Below are 19185 nucleotides of genomic sequence, written 5' to 3'. Positions count from 1 at the left end.
TGATTTATTTTAAATACCAAGAGGTAACATTGCTGGGTCTATGGTAAGGGAATGTTTACCTTTCTAAGAAACTGTCAATACATTTTCCAAAGTGGGTGCAACAGTTTATACTCCCACCTACATGAGAGTTGTAGTGGCTCCTCATACTTGCCAATACTTGTTATTGTCAGTCTTTTTAATTTTAGCCTTTCTAGTGTGTTTTGTAGATAATCACTGAGGCTTAATTCACATTTCCCTTGTGACTAATGATATTAATCATCACATGATGGTATAGATCTTATTTTTGTGATGTGTCTGTTCAAATCTTTTGCACATTTTGAACATTGGGTTGTCTGTATTCTTACCATTGAATTGTATGACTGCTTCATAGATATTCTCCATAAAGTCTGTTTCAGACATATGTATTGTGAATAATTTCTCCCTATGACTTGCCTTTTTATTTTAATAATGGGGTCTTTTTTCAAGAGAAGATGTTAATTTTAACAAATCTAATAATTACTTTTTTATGGTTAGTGTTTCCTATGTCCTTCTAAGCTATCTAGCTACCTCCAAAGCAGCGAAGATTTTCTCCTATTTCTTTACCTGTAAGTTCCATAGTTTTAGTTTTTGAGTCCTTTCCTTAGTAGTGGTTTCTTTCTTGGCATCTTATAGTCTCTCTGTATGCACAGAGAGACACCCAGCTCCCCGCTTTTGATGGCAGGGGAGCTGGGTGTCCGCTCGTGCACCAGGCCAAAAGCCTCCGGTGCCTCTCATAGGCCAGATAGGCCCGCCCCCCGCGCCTCTCAATGGCCGGATAGGCCACCCCGAGTCCTGCCCCCCAGCCTCCCGCTGGCCCAATCGTGGGCATAGCGGAGTGATGGTTATTTGCATATTACCCTTTTATTAGGTAGGATAATACCATCTTTATGTCCTAATTTCTAGCAAATATAAATGAAGTCTGAAGGAATTGGCCTCATAAGACTTGATGCAGGTCTTCATTGGAGGGAAGGTGATCATACCATTCCCACAAGCTAATTCACTTGGCATATGCTTGCTACACTCAGGACTCATCAAAGCCACACCAGGCTGTGGTTGCTTTTTAATTTTTGTTTTTGGCATAAAAACAACAACAAAAAAAACACATCAAAATATATTTAAGATTTCTTAGTTTTACTTCAGGGATTAAAAAAACAAACCCATTATCTTAATTTCCTGACAGGTCTGTAAAACTGGGTGATAGCACATTCTCTCCTTGTGCTGTATCTTGTATTTCAGACTGCTTGGGCTCACTGAGGAAGGAGCTGAAACCCAACAATAGGAGGCAATGCAGGAGGCAGTTGATCGATGTTTCTCTCTCCCTCTCTCTTCCTGTCTCCCTAAAATAAATAAAAACATGTTTTAAAAAAGGACTCAATTTGTAAGACAAGTTAGCTATTAAAAATAAAAAAAATAAAAAAAATAAAACAGTGTGAAGTACCAAGTGCTTAAGGAAAGTTAGCATTTATTATTATTACTGCTTTATTATCTATATATATAAAAGCCTAAGTGACCTTTACGACTGAACGACCTGAACGACTGATCAACCAGTCGCTATAACACACACTGACCACCGGGGGGAAGACACTCAATGCCAGAGTTGCCCCCTGGTGGTCAGTGTGCTCCCACAGCCAACCTCCCATGGGCCCTCCTACACCTCCCCCTCCCCCCCACCGACTGGCCAACCTCCCGCGGCCCTGATCTGGACTGGGAGAGAAGGCCCCAATCGCCCCCGATCGCCGGCCATGCTGAGGAACCCCACCCATGCACAAATTTGTACACCGGGCCTCTAGTCTATATTATAAAAGGCTAGTGGCTGTAATGCCGGAATACCAGAGCGACCAAACAACTGGTCACCAGGAGGTGCATTGATGGGTCTTGCAGCATGGCGGGTCTTGGTTTCGTATGATTTCACGCACTGGGCCTCTAGTTGATATTATAAAAAGGAAAACAATCACCCTGGCCGGGTGCTTCAGTTGTTCTCACATTGATGTCACTCTCTCTCAAATCAATAAACATATCCCCAGGTGAGGATTAAAAAATAAGAAGGAAAACAATTAATTACAAAGCCAAATATATATCAGTATTTATGGAAATGTTCGTTTAATCACCTAAATAATAGTTTTGACAGAGGGTCTCTTTCTGTTTTCCACAGACTCAGACTTTTTGGGTAGACTCAATTATGGATGTGGGCAGCTTTGGTTGTACATCAATCACTCGCATCAGAATCTGTAAGACCCAATCTAGCATTTTAGAGTTAGCATCTTTCTGTTGTAAAGGCAAAGAAAGGAGAAGATGTTATTTACAATATCAATTTACAATATCAACAGCTCATTTATTTCAAAGATCAGGCTCTCTGCTTCCAGAAACTTTTGTTTATATTTTCCTCTTTCACTATTGTCCCTTTTAGAAATTGAATGAATATAGCTAGGAGAAAAAGTAATCTTTATAAATCATCTTCAGTTTACTAGGTGTACTGGTTAATAATGGCGGATTTTGTAATCAAAGAAAACACGATAATTTCAAGAGAAACATCAGAAGTGCTTTATTCAAAGTAATGTCCATTGCTAGCTACACATTTCCCCCATCCTTCAGGTAATTTGTGCGTACCGTCCCAATAGAAATTTTCTTGTTTTGAGGCAAACCATTTAGAGACCCAATTTTCCACTTCTTCGTATGTTTTGAAGTGCTGCTCAGAAAGTGCGTGTGCCATCGATCAGAACAAGTGGTAATCTGAAGGAGCAATGTCTGGTAAATATAGCAGGTGAGTTAATGCTGCCCAGGAAAGATCTTTTAACGTGTCTTTAACTGGTTTTGAAGTGTGTGATGGTGTGTCATCATGAAGCAAAATTACTTTGTCGAGTCTTCTGGCACATTCTGGTCATTTCACAATAAAACGGTGGATCAAATTGATTATTTATTGTCAGTAGTGATCAGTATTAATAGCTTCACCTGATTTTAGAAGCTCATAATACACCACACCTTCCTGATCCCACCAAACGCAGAGCATTGTCTTCTTTCTGAAGTGACTTGGCCTTGTAGTCCATGTTGATGGTTGACCATGATGTTGTGCCTTTGGGATTCTCAAAATAAATCAATTTTTCATCGTCAGTCACAGTTCAATGCAAAAAAGACTTTCTTTCGTGCTATTGAAGCAACATTTTACTGATAACTTTTGGTTTTCCATTTGTCTTTCGTTCAGTTGATGTGGCACCCATTTTCCTTCCTTTAAAATCTTTCCCATTGCTTGTACGGAAATTGATGCTGAGTAACGTTTAATCTTTCTGCAAGTTGTTTTTGAGTTTGACACACATCTTCATCCAATAATGCTTGTAATTGTTGGTCTTCAAACTTTTTTAGTTGACTTGGACGTTCTTTGTCTTTCACATCGAAATCATCACTTTTAAAGCGTTTAAACCAGTGTTCACAAGTATCTTGAGATGGAGCATGTTCACCATAAGCTTTCAGAAATATACGGTAACTTTTTCTTCAAAATAAAGTAATGAATTAAAACTTCCCACAAATGCTCTTTTTTTTGGCACGGAATTCAACATTTTTAAGTGTAAAATATCTATGATGTTAACACCTTCAGCAAATTTGACATATGAAGTTTTGAAGCTTGCTGTCAATACAACAAAATAGCATACATATCAAATCACATACATATCAAATCGCATATATATCAACATATGTGTAACTCCATCTATTGAAAAAAATCCGCATTATTAACTGTATTTACTTTGATTTACAAACAGATCTGTCAGGAAAAAATGTTGCAAATTTTCATGAAAGTTGAGCCTCAGGTGTGGTAAATATTAAAGAAAAAAGATGGGTTATTATGAACACTTTCAACAGTTATAAATATGCATACTACTAAAAAGTTAATGTTATTATTCTTAAGCCAATGGTAAGAAACTGATGAAATATTTTATCCTTTGTACATCTGACCTTGTACTGCGTTCACTGCCATGACATGCAGCGCATCTAGAACTGGCCTTGCTTGGCATGTTTTACTAGTATTACCCAGGGATACATCCTTTTCCTAAGAACATTACAGGGAATTCTGCTTCATGTGGGAAGAACATTTTCTTTTAATAATAAATTTATTTACTAGATTTTAAAAATACATTTGTATTTTTGGAATTAGTCAAGTGGATTGTGTTTTTCTTATTGTTGGTACATTGAATTGAATGTATCCTCCCATATTTAGTCTGCAGCCCTACCTCTCAAATCAGCTGTGTCATGTGCCAAAATCATTATCTTTTTCCCAATCACTATATTTCTTTTTGTTGTTGTTGATAATCCTCACCTGAAGATATTTTCCCATGGATTTTTAGAGAGAGTTGAAAGGAGGAGGAGAGACAGAGAGAAACATCCATGTGAGAGAGACACATAGATTGGTTGCCTCCTGCATGGGCCCTGAGGAGGGTCAGGATCAAGCCTGCAACCGAGTTACTAGTACATGCTCTTGACGGGAATCAAACCCAAGGTCCTTCAGTCCAGGGATTGACACTCTATCCACTGAGCCACACCAGCTAGGGCACTATATTTCTTTATATGACAGCAAATGGTCACCTGGGAAGAGATAATAGAAAGTACTTAAAAACTTAAAGTTTTCACTTAGAAAAGAATTTTCCATTTACCTGTAGGTGATTATGAAAGCAGATGGCTTTCTGATGTGAGGGAATCATCTCCAGAATAGTTATATACTACTTTATTACACATTCACTTAAAAATGTAGTAGCACTTATTAAACACCACCAAACACCATCATTGTGGCACAAATTAGGGTACAAAGGTGAAAATTTTTCTTGTTCTCAAAGAATGTACCATCTGATTGACCTCCAGTTTGAGGGAGGAGAGAAGCAGATAGCAAGTTTATAAACTGTTAATATTTTTTGAGAATTCATGCCAGGCTATCCACACACTTCTCTGACTACTCAAGCCATAAAATAATTACAATTTTTGTAACATTAGAGCAAAAAATATTTTTATGCCATATTTTGTGCTTTCTTCAGCTATAAAAGTTATGCTTGAACACGATTACAAATAATTCTAAAAATACAAAGAAGGACATACAAGTTAAGGATAAAGCTCTTGCCTCTCACTTTCTCTTCCCTCTCTCTCCAACTTCCTTGCCCAAAGCAAAAAAGGACTAACAGTTTAGGAGGTTTCATTTGCAAGATTTGGTTACAAGGGATCAATGTCAATGTGTGTCTTTCCATTAGGGAGCATAGGGTTTGTGTTGCATTAGGATCATTTTCTATTATGTTTTCTAATTTCTTGTTGCTAATTTATGGAAAAGTGGTTTAGATTTTTATAATTTTGAACATTATTATCTGTTCATATTTTAAACATATTTTTAAATAGAATCATTCTATGTCCTAGATAAATATAAATGCCACTGACCCACAATTCCATGATCCTTCTATTCAATGCTGTTTTCCCCTGTTCATTTTCTTTCTCTTACTGTACTCTTTGAGATCACTTTTGGGTAGATGATATTTTAGTCAGGATATTTTTGGTTGCAAATAACATTTTGTTACTGTATTGCTTGCATTGTTATTGCAAAGAATACATTTAACTTGAAAAAAACTTAGGTAAAAAGAGGAAATTATTAGGAGAGTCCAACAGCTGGTAGATGGCCTGAAATCACTGCAACTCAGCCCGAAGGACACGGAACCAGTAACTGCAGTGCAGCCAGGGCTCATCCTCTCACAAACTCATTTTAAATTTTCTTTGCATTTAGGCCTCATTTTCGGCAGCTATTGATCGCCCCCTCATTAACAGGGACCATATATGCAGAGAGCTTCATGTTTCATGTCTCAAGGCTTCTGCCGTTAGTTGGAACTGAATCTCTTTCTTCAGCTTCAGTTTGAAAAACAAAAATGAAAACAAAACCTGAAAAAGAATGATTGGCTCGGCTCGGCTCACATGCTCAACCTTAAACAATGAACTGGGGGTGGTGACCCCCTTTATCCCTACCATATAGCTGTGTTGCCATGGGGAGCAGTACCCCACAGAAGGGGATTATTTTTCCTAGAGGAAATGAATGGTGCTAAGCAGACAAACAAAGCGTGTCCATGACAGTGGGCCACCTAATCTTATTAGTAACTTTAATGGGATTGCATTTGAAAAATGTTTTTCTATGAAGTATGATCTGTATACATGCTATCATATTTTGGTAGATACATTTTAACAAGCTAAGGAATTGGTTTTAAACTTTATGTTTGTAGTGTGTTTTTATTATTTCTCTGGATAACCTCAGGGATTATAGCTTAATATCTATTCATGTCATTTTAACATTTAAAAAGATTTTTAAAAATTACCTAAACATACCTTTTTTTCCCTTATTTCTTTTCTCTCTTCCTTATTCTTCCCCCACCCCATGTATTTATTTATTTTGCCTTTTTCTTCTTCCCTCCCTCTCTCCCACTTTCCCTCCCTCTCTTGAACCTTGACCAGTTTTAAGATTTGGGAAAACAACTCTCAAAAGAACTATGACAGTTCCTGGGTGGTATTTCACCAGTAATCCCAAGCAAGAGACATGAAAACCTAGAACAATCTTCAACTATCCTAAACACAGATTAGCAGCAGGCAGAGATGAAGGAAACAAACCTGGACCAGACCTGGAGGACACTCACGTGCCCCTCCCCTCCTCATCCTATAACACTCCTGCCTTGCTGTCACTCAGGGAGTCAGATGGTCGTCAGGTACTGGGAGGTGCATCAGCTGAATAAAGCCTATCCTTTATATTTAGATCTTTCAAATGACTTCATAATATTCAAAAATGCTCTATAGATGAGCAATTTTTGCCTTCCTGGGGAAAAATCTCCTTAGCGACAAGTAGTATTCCAATCTACAGCTAAACTATACTTTAAGTTTTATTTATATTTTTGTCTCTTTTTATCAAAGAGATTAGATTAGAATATTTTTTTGCAATGCTAGCCATTTGCATTTTGACATGAAGATTTTGCAACCCTGAGATGCCTTCTTTATGTTTCTGCTTTCTAAAAAATGTTCTACATTTCAGGACTTAACTATACTTTGATGGTTTTGGGAGACTTCCAAATAAGGCTGTTGGGTTTGATGCATTGAAAAGGGATAGAATCTTTTAAATGTCTATGATTTTCCACTCTTATCAGATCAATCTGGTTATTGCATATTTTCCTTATAACTCAATTTCTTTTAATTTATAGATGAAAAGTATGGAGTTACTAGTATGTTATTTTTCCATTCTTAAAGCTGTTCGTGTTTTCTAACTTTTTTTTTTTTCACTAGACCAGTGGTTCCCAACCTTTTTTAGGCTATGCCCCACCTAAGCATCTCTAAAATCCTGATGTGACCCCCGCCCTCCCCCCGGTGACATATAATTCTTATTATTCATAAAGTGAACTATTCAAAAAGTGGAGGAAGCCTAAAAGGCCATTAATGTGGTCTAATCAAGCGTCCAAAGAATATGGCATCCATGAAAGAGAAAAATAAAAGAACGAAAGGACAGTTGAAGTAATGAGGAAGAAATCACTAAAAAGTTGTTAAAAAATAATATGAAGTGATATGAAAAAATAGCAAATAAAGTTTCAAAACATAGAGAACTGAAAGGCATAAATATGTCACAATATATATTTATATAATGTATATGAGGCCCCTAGAACCATAAGAAATGCAAAAAAAAATTCACTGTTAATAACTCATTCTTGAATTGCCCCCCTTAAAAATCAGATTGCCTCCCTGTGGGGCGTGTGCCCCATGTTGGGCACAACTGAACTAGACTCTTCAAAGAAACAACTATTGCTTTTATGAATCTACTAGTGGCCAGGTGCATGAATTAGTGCACATTGAAAGGAAATTAATTAGAAGAAATATTTTAATATCACTATTTGCCCTTTCTCTATAATAGAAGTGTCAACCAAATTCACGATTGACAATGACCGATTGAAACACATGTGTGCAATTGGCGCCAGCGAGAGCTTTATATATATAAACTTGATTTATTAGTTCTGCTCTCTGATTTAGTTAAACTTTTTCCAGCTCAGTGAAGCACCCCAACTTCTCTTTCAGGTAATTGTCAGCAACACAGCAGTAAATATCAACACAAAACACATTATTATTGTAGATTATGCAGGGAGAACAAAGGGTAAAATATTAAACTGCAGCACTGTTTGACTATATTCTGCACAGTGAGAAAACCTGAAGTCATTTTCAAGGTCCACCATTTCTTACTTCTTTTCAGTCAGGTCAAGTTTCTAAAATTTCTAAAACTCCGTTTTCCAGCTAATGAAAATAAAATAGGATTCCATCGAGTCTCCTGTCTACCTACTCCAGGACTTCTGTGAGGATCAAATGAGATGAGGCATGTGAAAATGCTTCACAGACATTTGGTTAAAATGTAAAATGTTTCCACCTGGCTATAAAGCAAGTCGCGTTTGTTCTTGGACTGAAGAAACTCCAAGGAGGCTAGTCGCTAGGGAGAGGAAGCTGGCCTTGCTATGTGACATCATTACCTGGATGGTCGGACACTTAGCATATTAGCCTTTTCTATATATAGATTATTGGTTCTCTCACTGTTATTTATTTATTTATTTATATTTTTAATCTTTATCAATTCCTTCCTTTGTGAGTTGAGTCTTACTGTTATCTTTTCTTGATCCTTGAACATCTAACTTTTTAGATTCTTTTTTGCTTTCTAATGTATGTGTTTAGGGTTATACAAATTACTGAATGCCTTTTAGCCTTGTTCTGCAGGTTTATGGCATGTTGTGCTTTTGTAAACAATCTCTAATTTTAAAATTGATAGTCTTTGTAATCCTATTAGTATGTTAACGTGTGTTTTACATGTTTAAGAGGATACATTTACATTGAATTTTCTTTGCTTTTATTTTCCATTCACAAATATTCTGGCAATGTTGGAAGCAAGAATGAATCTCGTGTAAATAATCTGTCTTCTTCAGCTTTCTAGGAGTTTATCTGAACTATTATATTTTTTGTTTGTTTCTTCCATTCTCTTTGTTCTCATTTTCAGGAACTGTTATTATATAGACATTCCCATTGAGCCTAACCCCCACCTCTCTCATGTCATTTGACTCTGCATCCTTTTTGACTACTTTCTGAAGGAATCCATTGGCATTATCATTGGTTCACTCAGTTTTTAGTTAAATGCATTCTGCTATTCACTCTATGATTTTTGTAATTTTATCAGTAATTTTTATAATTCTAATTTATTATTATTATTTTTTCTTTATGCCAATCTTTCTAAGGATGCTAAAGCCTAACAAATTTCTTTGTGGATGCCTATTATACTTATTTAAAATTACTTTTTGTCTTATCTTTAACTATTTCTTGAATACAGTCATTCTATTGGAATGTTTATTCTAAGCTCCATTTAAAATTATGTTTCCTTAGTGGAAGAAATATTTTTCATATCTACAGTTATTTTACCTCTCGGAACTTACTGCAAAAAATTCTCTCTTGTGAAAAAGGAACCCTCGTGCACTGTTGATGGGAATGCAGACTGGTGCAGCCACTGTGGAGAACAGTATGGAGTTTCCTCAAAAAACTAAAAATGGAACTTCCATTTGACCCAGTGATCCCACTTCTAGGAATATATCCCAAGAAACTAGAAACACCAATCAGAAAGAATATATGCACCCCTATGTTCATAGCAGCACAATTTACAATAGCTAAGATTTGGAAACAGCCTAAGTGCCCATCAGCAGATGAGTGGATTAAAAAACTGTGGTACATCTATGCAATGGAATACTATGCTGCCTTAAAAGGAAGGAACTCCTACCATTTGCAACAGCATGGATGGAGCTGGAGAGCATTATGCTAAGCAAAGTAAGTCAGAGAAAGATAAATATCACACGATCTCACTCATTTGTGGATTATAATGAACAACATAAACTGTTATTATATAGATGTTCCCATTGAACTTACCCCCCACTTCTCTCATGTCATTTGATGAACAAAAACAGTTCCAGAGACAGAGAAGCATCGATCAGGTGCTCAAACATCAGAGGAAAGGTAGGGGAGGGTGGGGGTAAGGGGGAGAGATAACCAAAGGACTTGTATGCATGCATATAAGCATAACCAATGGATGCAGACAACAGGGGGTGAGGGTGAGGGCATGATTGGGAGGGTGGCGGGGGCAATGGGAGGATAAGGACACATATGTAATACCTTAATCAATAAAAAAAATTCTCTCTTGTATTAGACTCTTCAAAGAGCCAGCTTTTGTTTTTATTGTCCTGCTAATGATCAATAAAGGAATCCCGGCTTCTGTGTGTGTGAGTGTGTGTTCTCTAGAATGAAGACTCTTAGTTCTTTATTTTGTTTCTCATTATTTGGGGGCACAGCCTTGATTCCACAGCTTGTTTACTCAATTTACAATTGCCTCATCCATAAGAAAACTCAGTTCTATTTGGAGAACATAATGCCAATTTTTACCTCAGGGCAATTCTGACATTCACATGAAAGTGATAGAAATTCATTTGATGTACATGACTCATCCATTTCCCCAGCCAACACTGCCTCTGATCATGTAGTGATATTGGATTTACTTTTCATGAAGCTTCATATATATATATATATATATATATATATATATATATATATATATGGTATCCCCCCCAAAATGTATACACACTTTAACAGTTAATAGCTCAATTGATATCTCTCTTTTCAGATTTAACCAATTGGAATCAATAATGGCAGCCAAAGTGTGTAAACTTTTTTGGGACACTGTGTGTGTGTGTGTGTGTGTGTGTGTGTGTGTGTGTGTGTGTGTGTGTGTATACTAGAGGCCCGGTGCACGAAATTCGTGCACGGAGGGGGGGTGTCCCTCAGCTCAGCCTGTACCCTCTCCAATCTAGGACCCCTCAAGGGATGTCCGACTGCCCATTTAGGCCCGATCCCAGTGGTATCGGGCCTAAATGGGCAGTTTGTTATCCCTCTCACAATCCAGGACTGCTGGCTCCCAACTGCTTGCCTGCCTGCTTCCTGATTGCCCCTAACCGCTTCTGCCTGCCAGCCTGATCAACCCCTAACCACTCTGTTGCCAGCCTGATTGATGCCTAATTGCTTCCCTGCCAGCCTGTTTGCCCCCAACTTCCCTCCTCTGCCGGCCCGGTCACCCCTAACTGCCCTCCCCTGCAGGGTTGATCGCCTCCAACTTCCCTCCCTTGCAGGCTGGGTGCCTCCCAACTACCTTCTCCTGCTGGCCATCCTGTGGTGGCCATCTTGTGTCCACATGGGGGCAGGATCTTTGACCACATGTGGGCAGACATATTGTGTGTTGGAGTAGTGGTCAATCTTCATATTACTCTTTTATTAGATAGGATAGAGGCCTGGTACAGGGGTGGGGTCCAGCTTGTTTGCCCTGAAGGGTGTCCCAGATCAGGGTGGGATTTCCTTGGGGCATGGGGCAGCCTGAGCAAGGGGCCTGTGGTGGTTTGTAGGCCAGCCACACCCCCTGGCGACCCAAGTGGAGGCACTGGTATCTGGAATTTATTTTCCTTCTACAATTGAAACTTTGTAGCCTGGAGCAGAGCCAAGCCTCCTGCATGCTCCACCGGCAGCCATTTCTGTGGCAGTTAATTCACCTTCTATAATTGAAACTTTGTAGCCTTAAGCAGAGGCCTGAGCCCAGCCAGGGTGTGCGGAAAGCTTTGCTTTCTCCATTACCGCGGGCAACCCTGGTCTGGTCTGTCCAGCTCCGTGGTTGCTGCCATTCTGTTTGAATTTGTTTACCTTCTATAATTGAAACTTTGTAGCTTGAGTGGAGGCTTAGGCCTGTCAAGGGCAGGCGGAAAGCTTGTTTCCCTCTGTTTCCTGGGAAACCTTGCTCTCTGTGGCTGTAGCCATCTTGGTTCGGTTTATTTGCATACTCGCCCTGATTGGCTGGTGGGCGTGGCTTGGGCTGGTGGACGTGGCTTGGGTGTAGCGGAGGTATGGTCAATTTGCATATTTGTCTATTATTAGGTAGGATATGAAATGTTTTTATATTTATTATTTATTTCCTCTGTAAGTTTTGTGTGGTCATTCTGTCCCTGTTTACTTTGTATGTTCCAGAAATTCTTACTCTTCTTCTCAGCTGAGAGCACCATTACAGGATTTGCAATTCTGCTATTACTTTTGTCTATTTTTATATTTCTTTAATAATTTCAAAGGAATTTTTTATAGAATTAGAAGAAACTCATGTGTTCATTTATCTGTTTCTAAATGGAATTGAATTATATGATATTTTACCTACTGAAAATAATTATTTCCTTTAGGATGATAATTTCAACACGTTCTGTGTTATGGACTGAATGTGTTTTCCCCAAATTCATATGTTGAAGCCCTAGCTCCAATATAATGGTATCAGGAGATGGGGCTTTTGGGAGGTATTTAGGTTTAGATGAGCTCATGAAGATCAGACCCCCATAATGGCATTTGTGTCCTTATAAGTAGAGGAAGAGACACTAGAGTTTCCTTTTTTCCATGTGAGGATACAGGACAAGGATAGACATCTGCAACATCCAAAGAGGGCTCTCATCGAGAACTCAATCTGTGGCACCTTGATTGTGGACTTCCCAGCCTCCTGAATTGTGAGAAATAAGTATCTGTTGTATAAGCCACCCTTTCTATTCCTTTGTTTTGATAGCCTGAGCTGACTAACAGTCTAATACAAACTTTTAAAAAAATATTTCTTAAACATTTTAAATTATCATAAAGCTATTTTATTCCATATGCCACTGGCTAAAATTTGTTTATTCACTCCACCATAAGAATCCTTCTAAGGCTGTCTTTAATTTCCTTAGACTTCTTTATGGAAGGTATTGGAGCAAATGATGAGATATTCTTTACTTACAAATGTTTCTGAGACTGTATCCATTCATTATCAACTACTTGTATTGAGCAAGTTACTAAGCTCCCCGTGCTTTGACTTGGCCCTTGAGTTAGATAGAACAGTGTCCTTCAAACTTTAGTATGAATTGTCTGGGTAGCCTGTTAAAATGCAGATTTTGACTTGTAGATCTTGGATATAGCCTGATAATCTGTATTTCTGGCAAGCAACCAGGCCATGCCAGTGTTACTCTGTAGGCTGCATTCTGAGGATCAAAACTAAACGTATTCTAATTTCTTTTCAGCCATTTGCACACATCAATTAAATGAAACTCTTAATAGAATACAAAGAGCCAATCAGAAGCAGTGACTCCAATCTTATCTCCCTAGGATCTCTCTTCTGTTCTCTGGGCAAGATAATCTCACAGAGTAGAGGTGGCAGGTGATGGAACAACATTAATGATGTGTCTTGGACCATAGTTTGATTTCAACTAGGCTCCCATTATATTTGTCCTCCCAACCCAAAGGGGCTCAGCCAAGATCTAAAAAGGAGTCTCAGTGAGTCATGGGAGAGAGCAGAATGAGAATGTGGCTCTCTCATGCTATCACATTGTTGTCAAAAAAAAAGAGGGACTTGGACCTTTATGGTTCTTCCCTACGTGGTTACATTAGAGCAGATACTTTGTTGCCTATTGAGTTCTCGCCTCTAAGACCTGTTCTTCAGGATAAGTGTCTTCCTTCCTGTTGGCCCAGCAGCTGTACCTTGCTAAGTGACATACATGTCTATCTCCTAAAAATAATTGTGGCCAAACTTTGCTGACCATCTCAAAATTGCTATCTGTTTTCTAATAAAATTATTTCTTGTTTGGAAACTGGCAAGAACCTTGTTCTTCCTTTTTTTTTTCCATTTCTTAATGGCAGGAAAAACTAACAGCAAACTTAAGACATTTATTATATATTTCAGACCACCAAAAGTTATAATTTGAGTTTTATATATTTTCTATATTGATGTATGTTCATCAGTAATTTTTAGACTTGTATTTTTCATTCAAATGTTAAACTGTAAGTTGTTTTTTTGGTTGTTGTGGTGTTTTTTTTTTTTTTTTTCAGAGATGATGCCTTTGTTTCTTTGATACAACATATAGCTTCAGTATAATATTCTATATACAGTGGAACTCATGTTATATTTTCTATTGAATGAGTTTTATTTTATTATTTATTTATGTATTAATATATTTTTATTGATTTCAGAGAAGAAATGGAAAAGAGAGATAGAAACATCAGTGATGAGAGAGAATCATTGATCAGTTGCCCCCTGCACACCCGACACTGGGTATCGAGCCTGCAACCTGGGTATGTGCCCTGACCAGGAATTAAACTGTGACCTCCTGATTCATAGGTCGATGCTCAACCACTGAGCCATGCCAGCCGGCCTCGATCAAATGAGTTTTAGATTCCAGTTTAGTAAATATTTTCCAATGAGAGTCATTGCTTTCAAGGTACACAAAAAATGACTAATCCTATCTAATAAAGTCGGAATATGCAAATTGGCCATAACTCCATGACAAAGATGGAGGCGCCCACAGCCAATAAAGAGGGAATATGCAAATTGACGCGACAAGGCGAGAGGCGGAAGGCGGCTCTGGGCCGGAGTTAAGGTGGTGCCGACAGCCAGGGGAAGGAAGGCCTATTCTTATACGAATTTTCTTGCATCAGGCCTCTAGTAACTAATAATTGCCTGCCTAGTTGGCTATAGCAATGGATAAACTATATTCTTAGGTTTTTCCTTACCCTAAATGTTATAGAAAATCTATAGCATATTTTATGGTGATTAGTAGCTTCTGCCAGATGTGTGTATGTGTGTGTGTGTGTGTGTGTGTGTGTGTGTGTGTGTGTGTGTATGTGTGTGTGTAGTGTGAGAGAGAGTTCAAAATCAGGCAGAGTCTAGTGTACTACAGGTAAGCAGAACTCCTGAAATAACTTTCTAAATGATGCAAACTGCTTAAAATAATATGGTAAAATAGGATCAAGGTTAGTAGACACAGAGTATGGAAATAAATGCTAAAATGAGATCTCCAAGTTCATAGATGACAAATAATAATAGAATAATAAAATACATAAGATACATGAAAATTATTTCAAGTAATAGTAAGAAATAGAAGGGAAGAGATCACACCATCTTTATTGGGGAACATAGACTCTACTAAAACCAGCAAAGTTCATGAAACATACCAAATTTATTTATTTTTTAAATTTACATAGCATTTCCCCAGATCTCACATGCTATAACCACTCTTTAGAGACTACAGAGAAGTGTTAGAAAATCTCTTTCAGTTGAATAATCCTATGTTCTAAGTCATCTTTTAGACTTGATGGCCCAAGGTAATTATTAGTAAAAATCTCTTCTAAGGAGGTAAAAATGAGTAAACAGCAGATATTCTCAACACTGCCTGCACTGCCTTCCTCTGAGTATTCCTGGAAATGGCAAGCTCAAGTTCTGATAGCAGTGAGCCTAACATTTGAGGAAATCTCAGATTTATTGAGCATGAATTAGATAAAGAAAGTGCGAATCTCACATTGATTCCAGTTAATGAGGAATGTAATCAAGAATATCAAATGAAACCATGTGTTTCTTCAATCTCAGAAGCCAAATTGAAGATGCCTAGGACAAATGATAAAGTTTATTTTTCTCAAACGAATGAACAATTCAAAGCTTGCCCCACAGCAATCCTTTTCTTGTCAACCATTTTGCTTTCGATTAATAAAGTGCATCTCAATATTTTGCAGAACTGGTGCCCACAATTGAATTTGAGTACCATGGCAAGAAAATAGAGGTTTATATGAGGCTCAGGGAACATGCCTACTTTGAAGAAAAACAAGTGAGTGAGGAGTACGGAGACAGTGTAAGGAGTATTGCTGAGACACCACAGGAGGCCACACTGCAGTCATGTTCATGTTGGGGGGAGGGGGATGCGAGCTGATGACCAAGAGGGCAAGGAGTGAGAAAAGTTGTCACATGATTAAAGAGAGGGAGGGACGGGTACAGCTGAAGTGACAACTTCAGCTCAGGAGGCCATGTTGGCAGCAGGGTCAAGAATTGCTTCACGAGCCATGCAATCTAAGGCTGTGAATTCAGGCTCCATTCCTACTCTTACTGAGACCTTTCTGTGGCAAACGTCTGGTGTCAGGGGGTGTGCGGTCCATGGCAGACCTCTCCTGGCAGACAAAAAGGGTTGGGTTCACCAGCAGTTCCATGCAGGTCAGGCCTGGGTGCCTGACACCGGCAAGAAGAGGATCTCTCTCTGACTGATACCCGCCCGCCCTTGGAAGATAATATGTGATGCACTGAATGTGTTAAGAGGAATTAAAGGGTGATGGGAAGATTAATTAAAACAAGGAAGAAAAAACAACCTGATTTGAACACCCTCAATAAAGAGTGGAGAGCGCACAGCTAAATTAACTTGTAATCCAGGGACTGCTGTGTTCTGTCCTGAACATCCTCAGCGCTGCCTGACGCCTTGAGTACAGATGTTAATGTCTGGATTCTGTCCTTGAAGTTTGCCAAAAGGTGACCGCCACTGCTGCTTCCGGTGTTCAGCTATACAGAATATACTAGTAATTTGGTTTTGTTTTAGTTCATAGTTCTTTTTCTTGGCAGTTTTAGGCTTTCAGAGAAATTGGGCAGAAAGTAAGAGTTCCCAAATTCTTCTCCACAATTTCCTCTACTATGAACACCCTGCACCAGAATGGTACATTGGTTGAACTTACGTTGACCCATCATTATCACCGAAAGCCCGTAGTGGACATTAGGGTTCACTCTGTGTGTTTTATATTCCATTCTGTGGGCTTTGACAAATACATAATGAGATGTAGCCACCATTTTAGAGTCATACAAAATAGTTTCACTGCCCTACAAATTCTGTACTTCTATTTGACATTCCCTATTCTTAACCCCTGACCCACTGATATTTTTACTGTACCCATAGCTTTGCCTTTCCCAGAATGCCGTACAGTTTGAATCATACAGTAGCCTTTTCATATTCACTTCTTTCACAGCAATATGCAATTAAAGTTCCTCTATGTCTTTTCATGGCTTGATAGCCCACTTGCTTTTGGCACAAATATTCCACTGTCTGGATGTACCAACATTTGTTTATCCATTCACATATTGAAGGCCATCTTGGTTGCTTCCAAAATTTTGGCAATTATGAATAAAACTGCTATTTAAAAAAACTCTTTTTACTATCAAACTGTCATTAGAATAAATGATACATTGGATAATAACCTACCCTTGGGCAGAAGAAGAAGGTAAATAGAAATAATAGAAATGAAATTATATCTTCCACCATTAACACCCATGTTAAAATCTGTGCTGATTTAGAGGAAGAGTGAATTTTTTACTGAGCAAGAACAAACAGCTTGCACTGAACTAAAGGGCAAGGCAAAGAGGAAAGCACCGGGAAGAAAAAAGTATAGTGTTTGCTGGAGTGTGTCCTTCAATGAAGGCATCTCTGCTCAAGGTCTCAGTTCCTGACTCATCAGCTAATTCCCTTAAAGGCTTGGAGCCAGTGATTCTGTCTGCGGCAGGCAAAATTTGTCCGTGGTGGAGGTCAGTGCAAATGGAAGCATATGAGGAACATACTCCCACGCTCAAACTCTTTTTTTTTTTTTTTAATGAACATCTGTTCTCTTAGAATCAGGAGAGCTAATATCACGGGAAGTAAAGGCTATTTCCTAGACTGGTATGTTGCCCAATACCACATCCTGAGGTGCTGAGAAGAGAAAGGACAGCTGTGAAGGTGCAGCGCCAGCTGCTAGGAGCCTGTTTCCATGATTTTTATGATCAAATGTATGAAATTGGGTATGTAAGAGCTGCATGGAGACTTGAAATTCCAAAGCCTTCTTGAGAGGAATCATAGAAGCAGAAAATAAATTTATAAGAAATAAAAAATAAAATTATAATAATAAGAAAAAGTGAAATGATTTCACTTCTTGTTTTGTAGATGTTTACCAAATAGTGTGTAAACAGGATTTTGCTCTGAGTATTGCAATGTTTTGCTTCTGTAAGATTGGTTCTTATAATCTAAGTTGATAAGAAGTTATTTTTTCCTCTACAGTTTAAACATAGATCAAAATCTTGGAGTCATCTTGAACGCTTTCCTCTGACATTCTAATTCTGATTAGTTATCACTCAAAGTTTCCTTTGATTCTATCCTTACAAATACAACCAGTTTTCCTCATTTAAATAATCCTGGATGCTGCCATCAACTTAAAGCAACACTCTAAACATTCTGGCTCAAAATCCTTCAATGAATTCTCTTTGATTTTCAGTTACTGTTTAAACCATTTATTTTAGCATTTAAGGTCCTTAAAAATTTGATACCAATTTTCCAATGGTATCTTCTATACTTCCTTTACATAGATTTCATGTTCCAGGCAAATTGGAATATTTAATATGTCAGGAAGGGCCCTTCACAAGTCCATCTACTCAGTTGTACCACATGTACCCTCTGTTCCAACCATGTAAAACCATCTATTCTTCCTCTAATGCTTCTGGAGGATTCATTTGTTTGTGCTTTTGCAAAATGTTGCTCACTCAAATATCCCTTTTCCTTTATATGTTTGAATTCCACTTATCTCTCCAAAACTAAATCAAGAACAGCCTGGGAACCTATCCATATTATCCAAGCAGAAGTGATCATGTCATCCTTTTGACCATCCCTGTATTCACTGCATTTCTTTGTAAGCATGCTTATGGAAATATACCATGGTAACAGATTTACTTCTCTCTTTCTGTCCTCCTAGACTGATGAGCACCTGGGGAGCGTTCATCTTTCATTCATCTTTGTAAATCTCACGGTCTTGGCAGAGTTCCTGGCACACAGTAGGTTCTCAGAAAAGTCATGCTGACTGTGTGACTATTTCTTGTTCCTTGGCATTTTTAAAATCTCGGTACCATTTTTGAAGCCATTTCCTCTTAATAGAATGTCCTTTGACTCCCCCCCGTGCATGCTTCAGCTGCTATATAAGAGAATGCATGAGCTTTTAACTGAAGCAGTATTTAGTTTGAGAGCCATCACTCTACTTCCAATCTGTCATATGCTTTCAAGGCCATCTATGCATAAATATATCATGTACTTAGCACTTGATGTCATATTTCTTTCTTTACATCATAGTCCTAACCACCTGGCTGATCATTACATTAACACAAAACCATATTTAAACAATATCTTTGTAAATGAATACTTAGTACATTGCCCTGCATATGGGAGGTGCTCCATAACTGTTTCTGAACATGAACTGCTGGCTTTATTTCCATCTCTTGACATTTCACTACTGGAACAG

General features: G+C 38.2%; 1 pseudogene across 1 annotated transcript; it reads left to right on the top strand.

Annotated features, from left to right (window-relative positions):
- Positions 1–2759: 2759 nt before the first annotated feature.
- LOC307104028 (developmental pluripotency-associated protein 2-like) lies at positions 2760–16146 on the top strand (annotated as a pseudogene). The gene is made up of 2 exons: positions 2760–2779; positions 15375–16146. The product of its transcript is annotated as a developmental pluripotency-associated protein 2-like (transcript).
- Positions 16147–19185: the final 3039 nt, after the last annotated feature.

Source organism: Cnephaeus nilssonii, assembly GCF_951640355.1.
Source record: "Cnephaeus nilssonii genome assembly, chromosome: 8".
Taxonomy (NCBI): domain Eukaryota; kingdom Metazoa; phylum Chordata; class Mammalia; order Chiroptera; family Vespertilionidae; genus Cnephaeus; species Cnephaeus nilssonii.
This window is presented reverse-complemented; position numbering and strand designations above follow the sequence as displayed.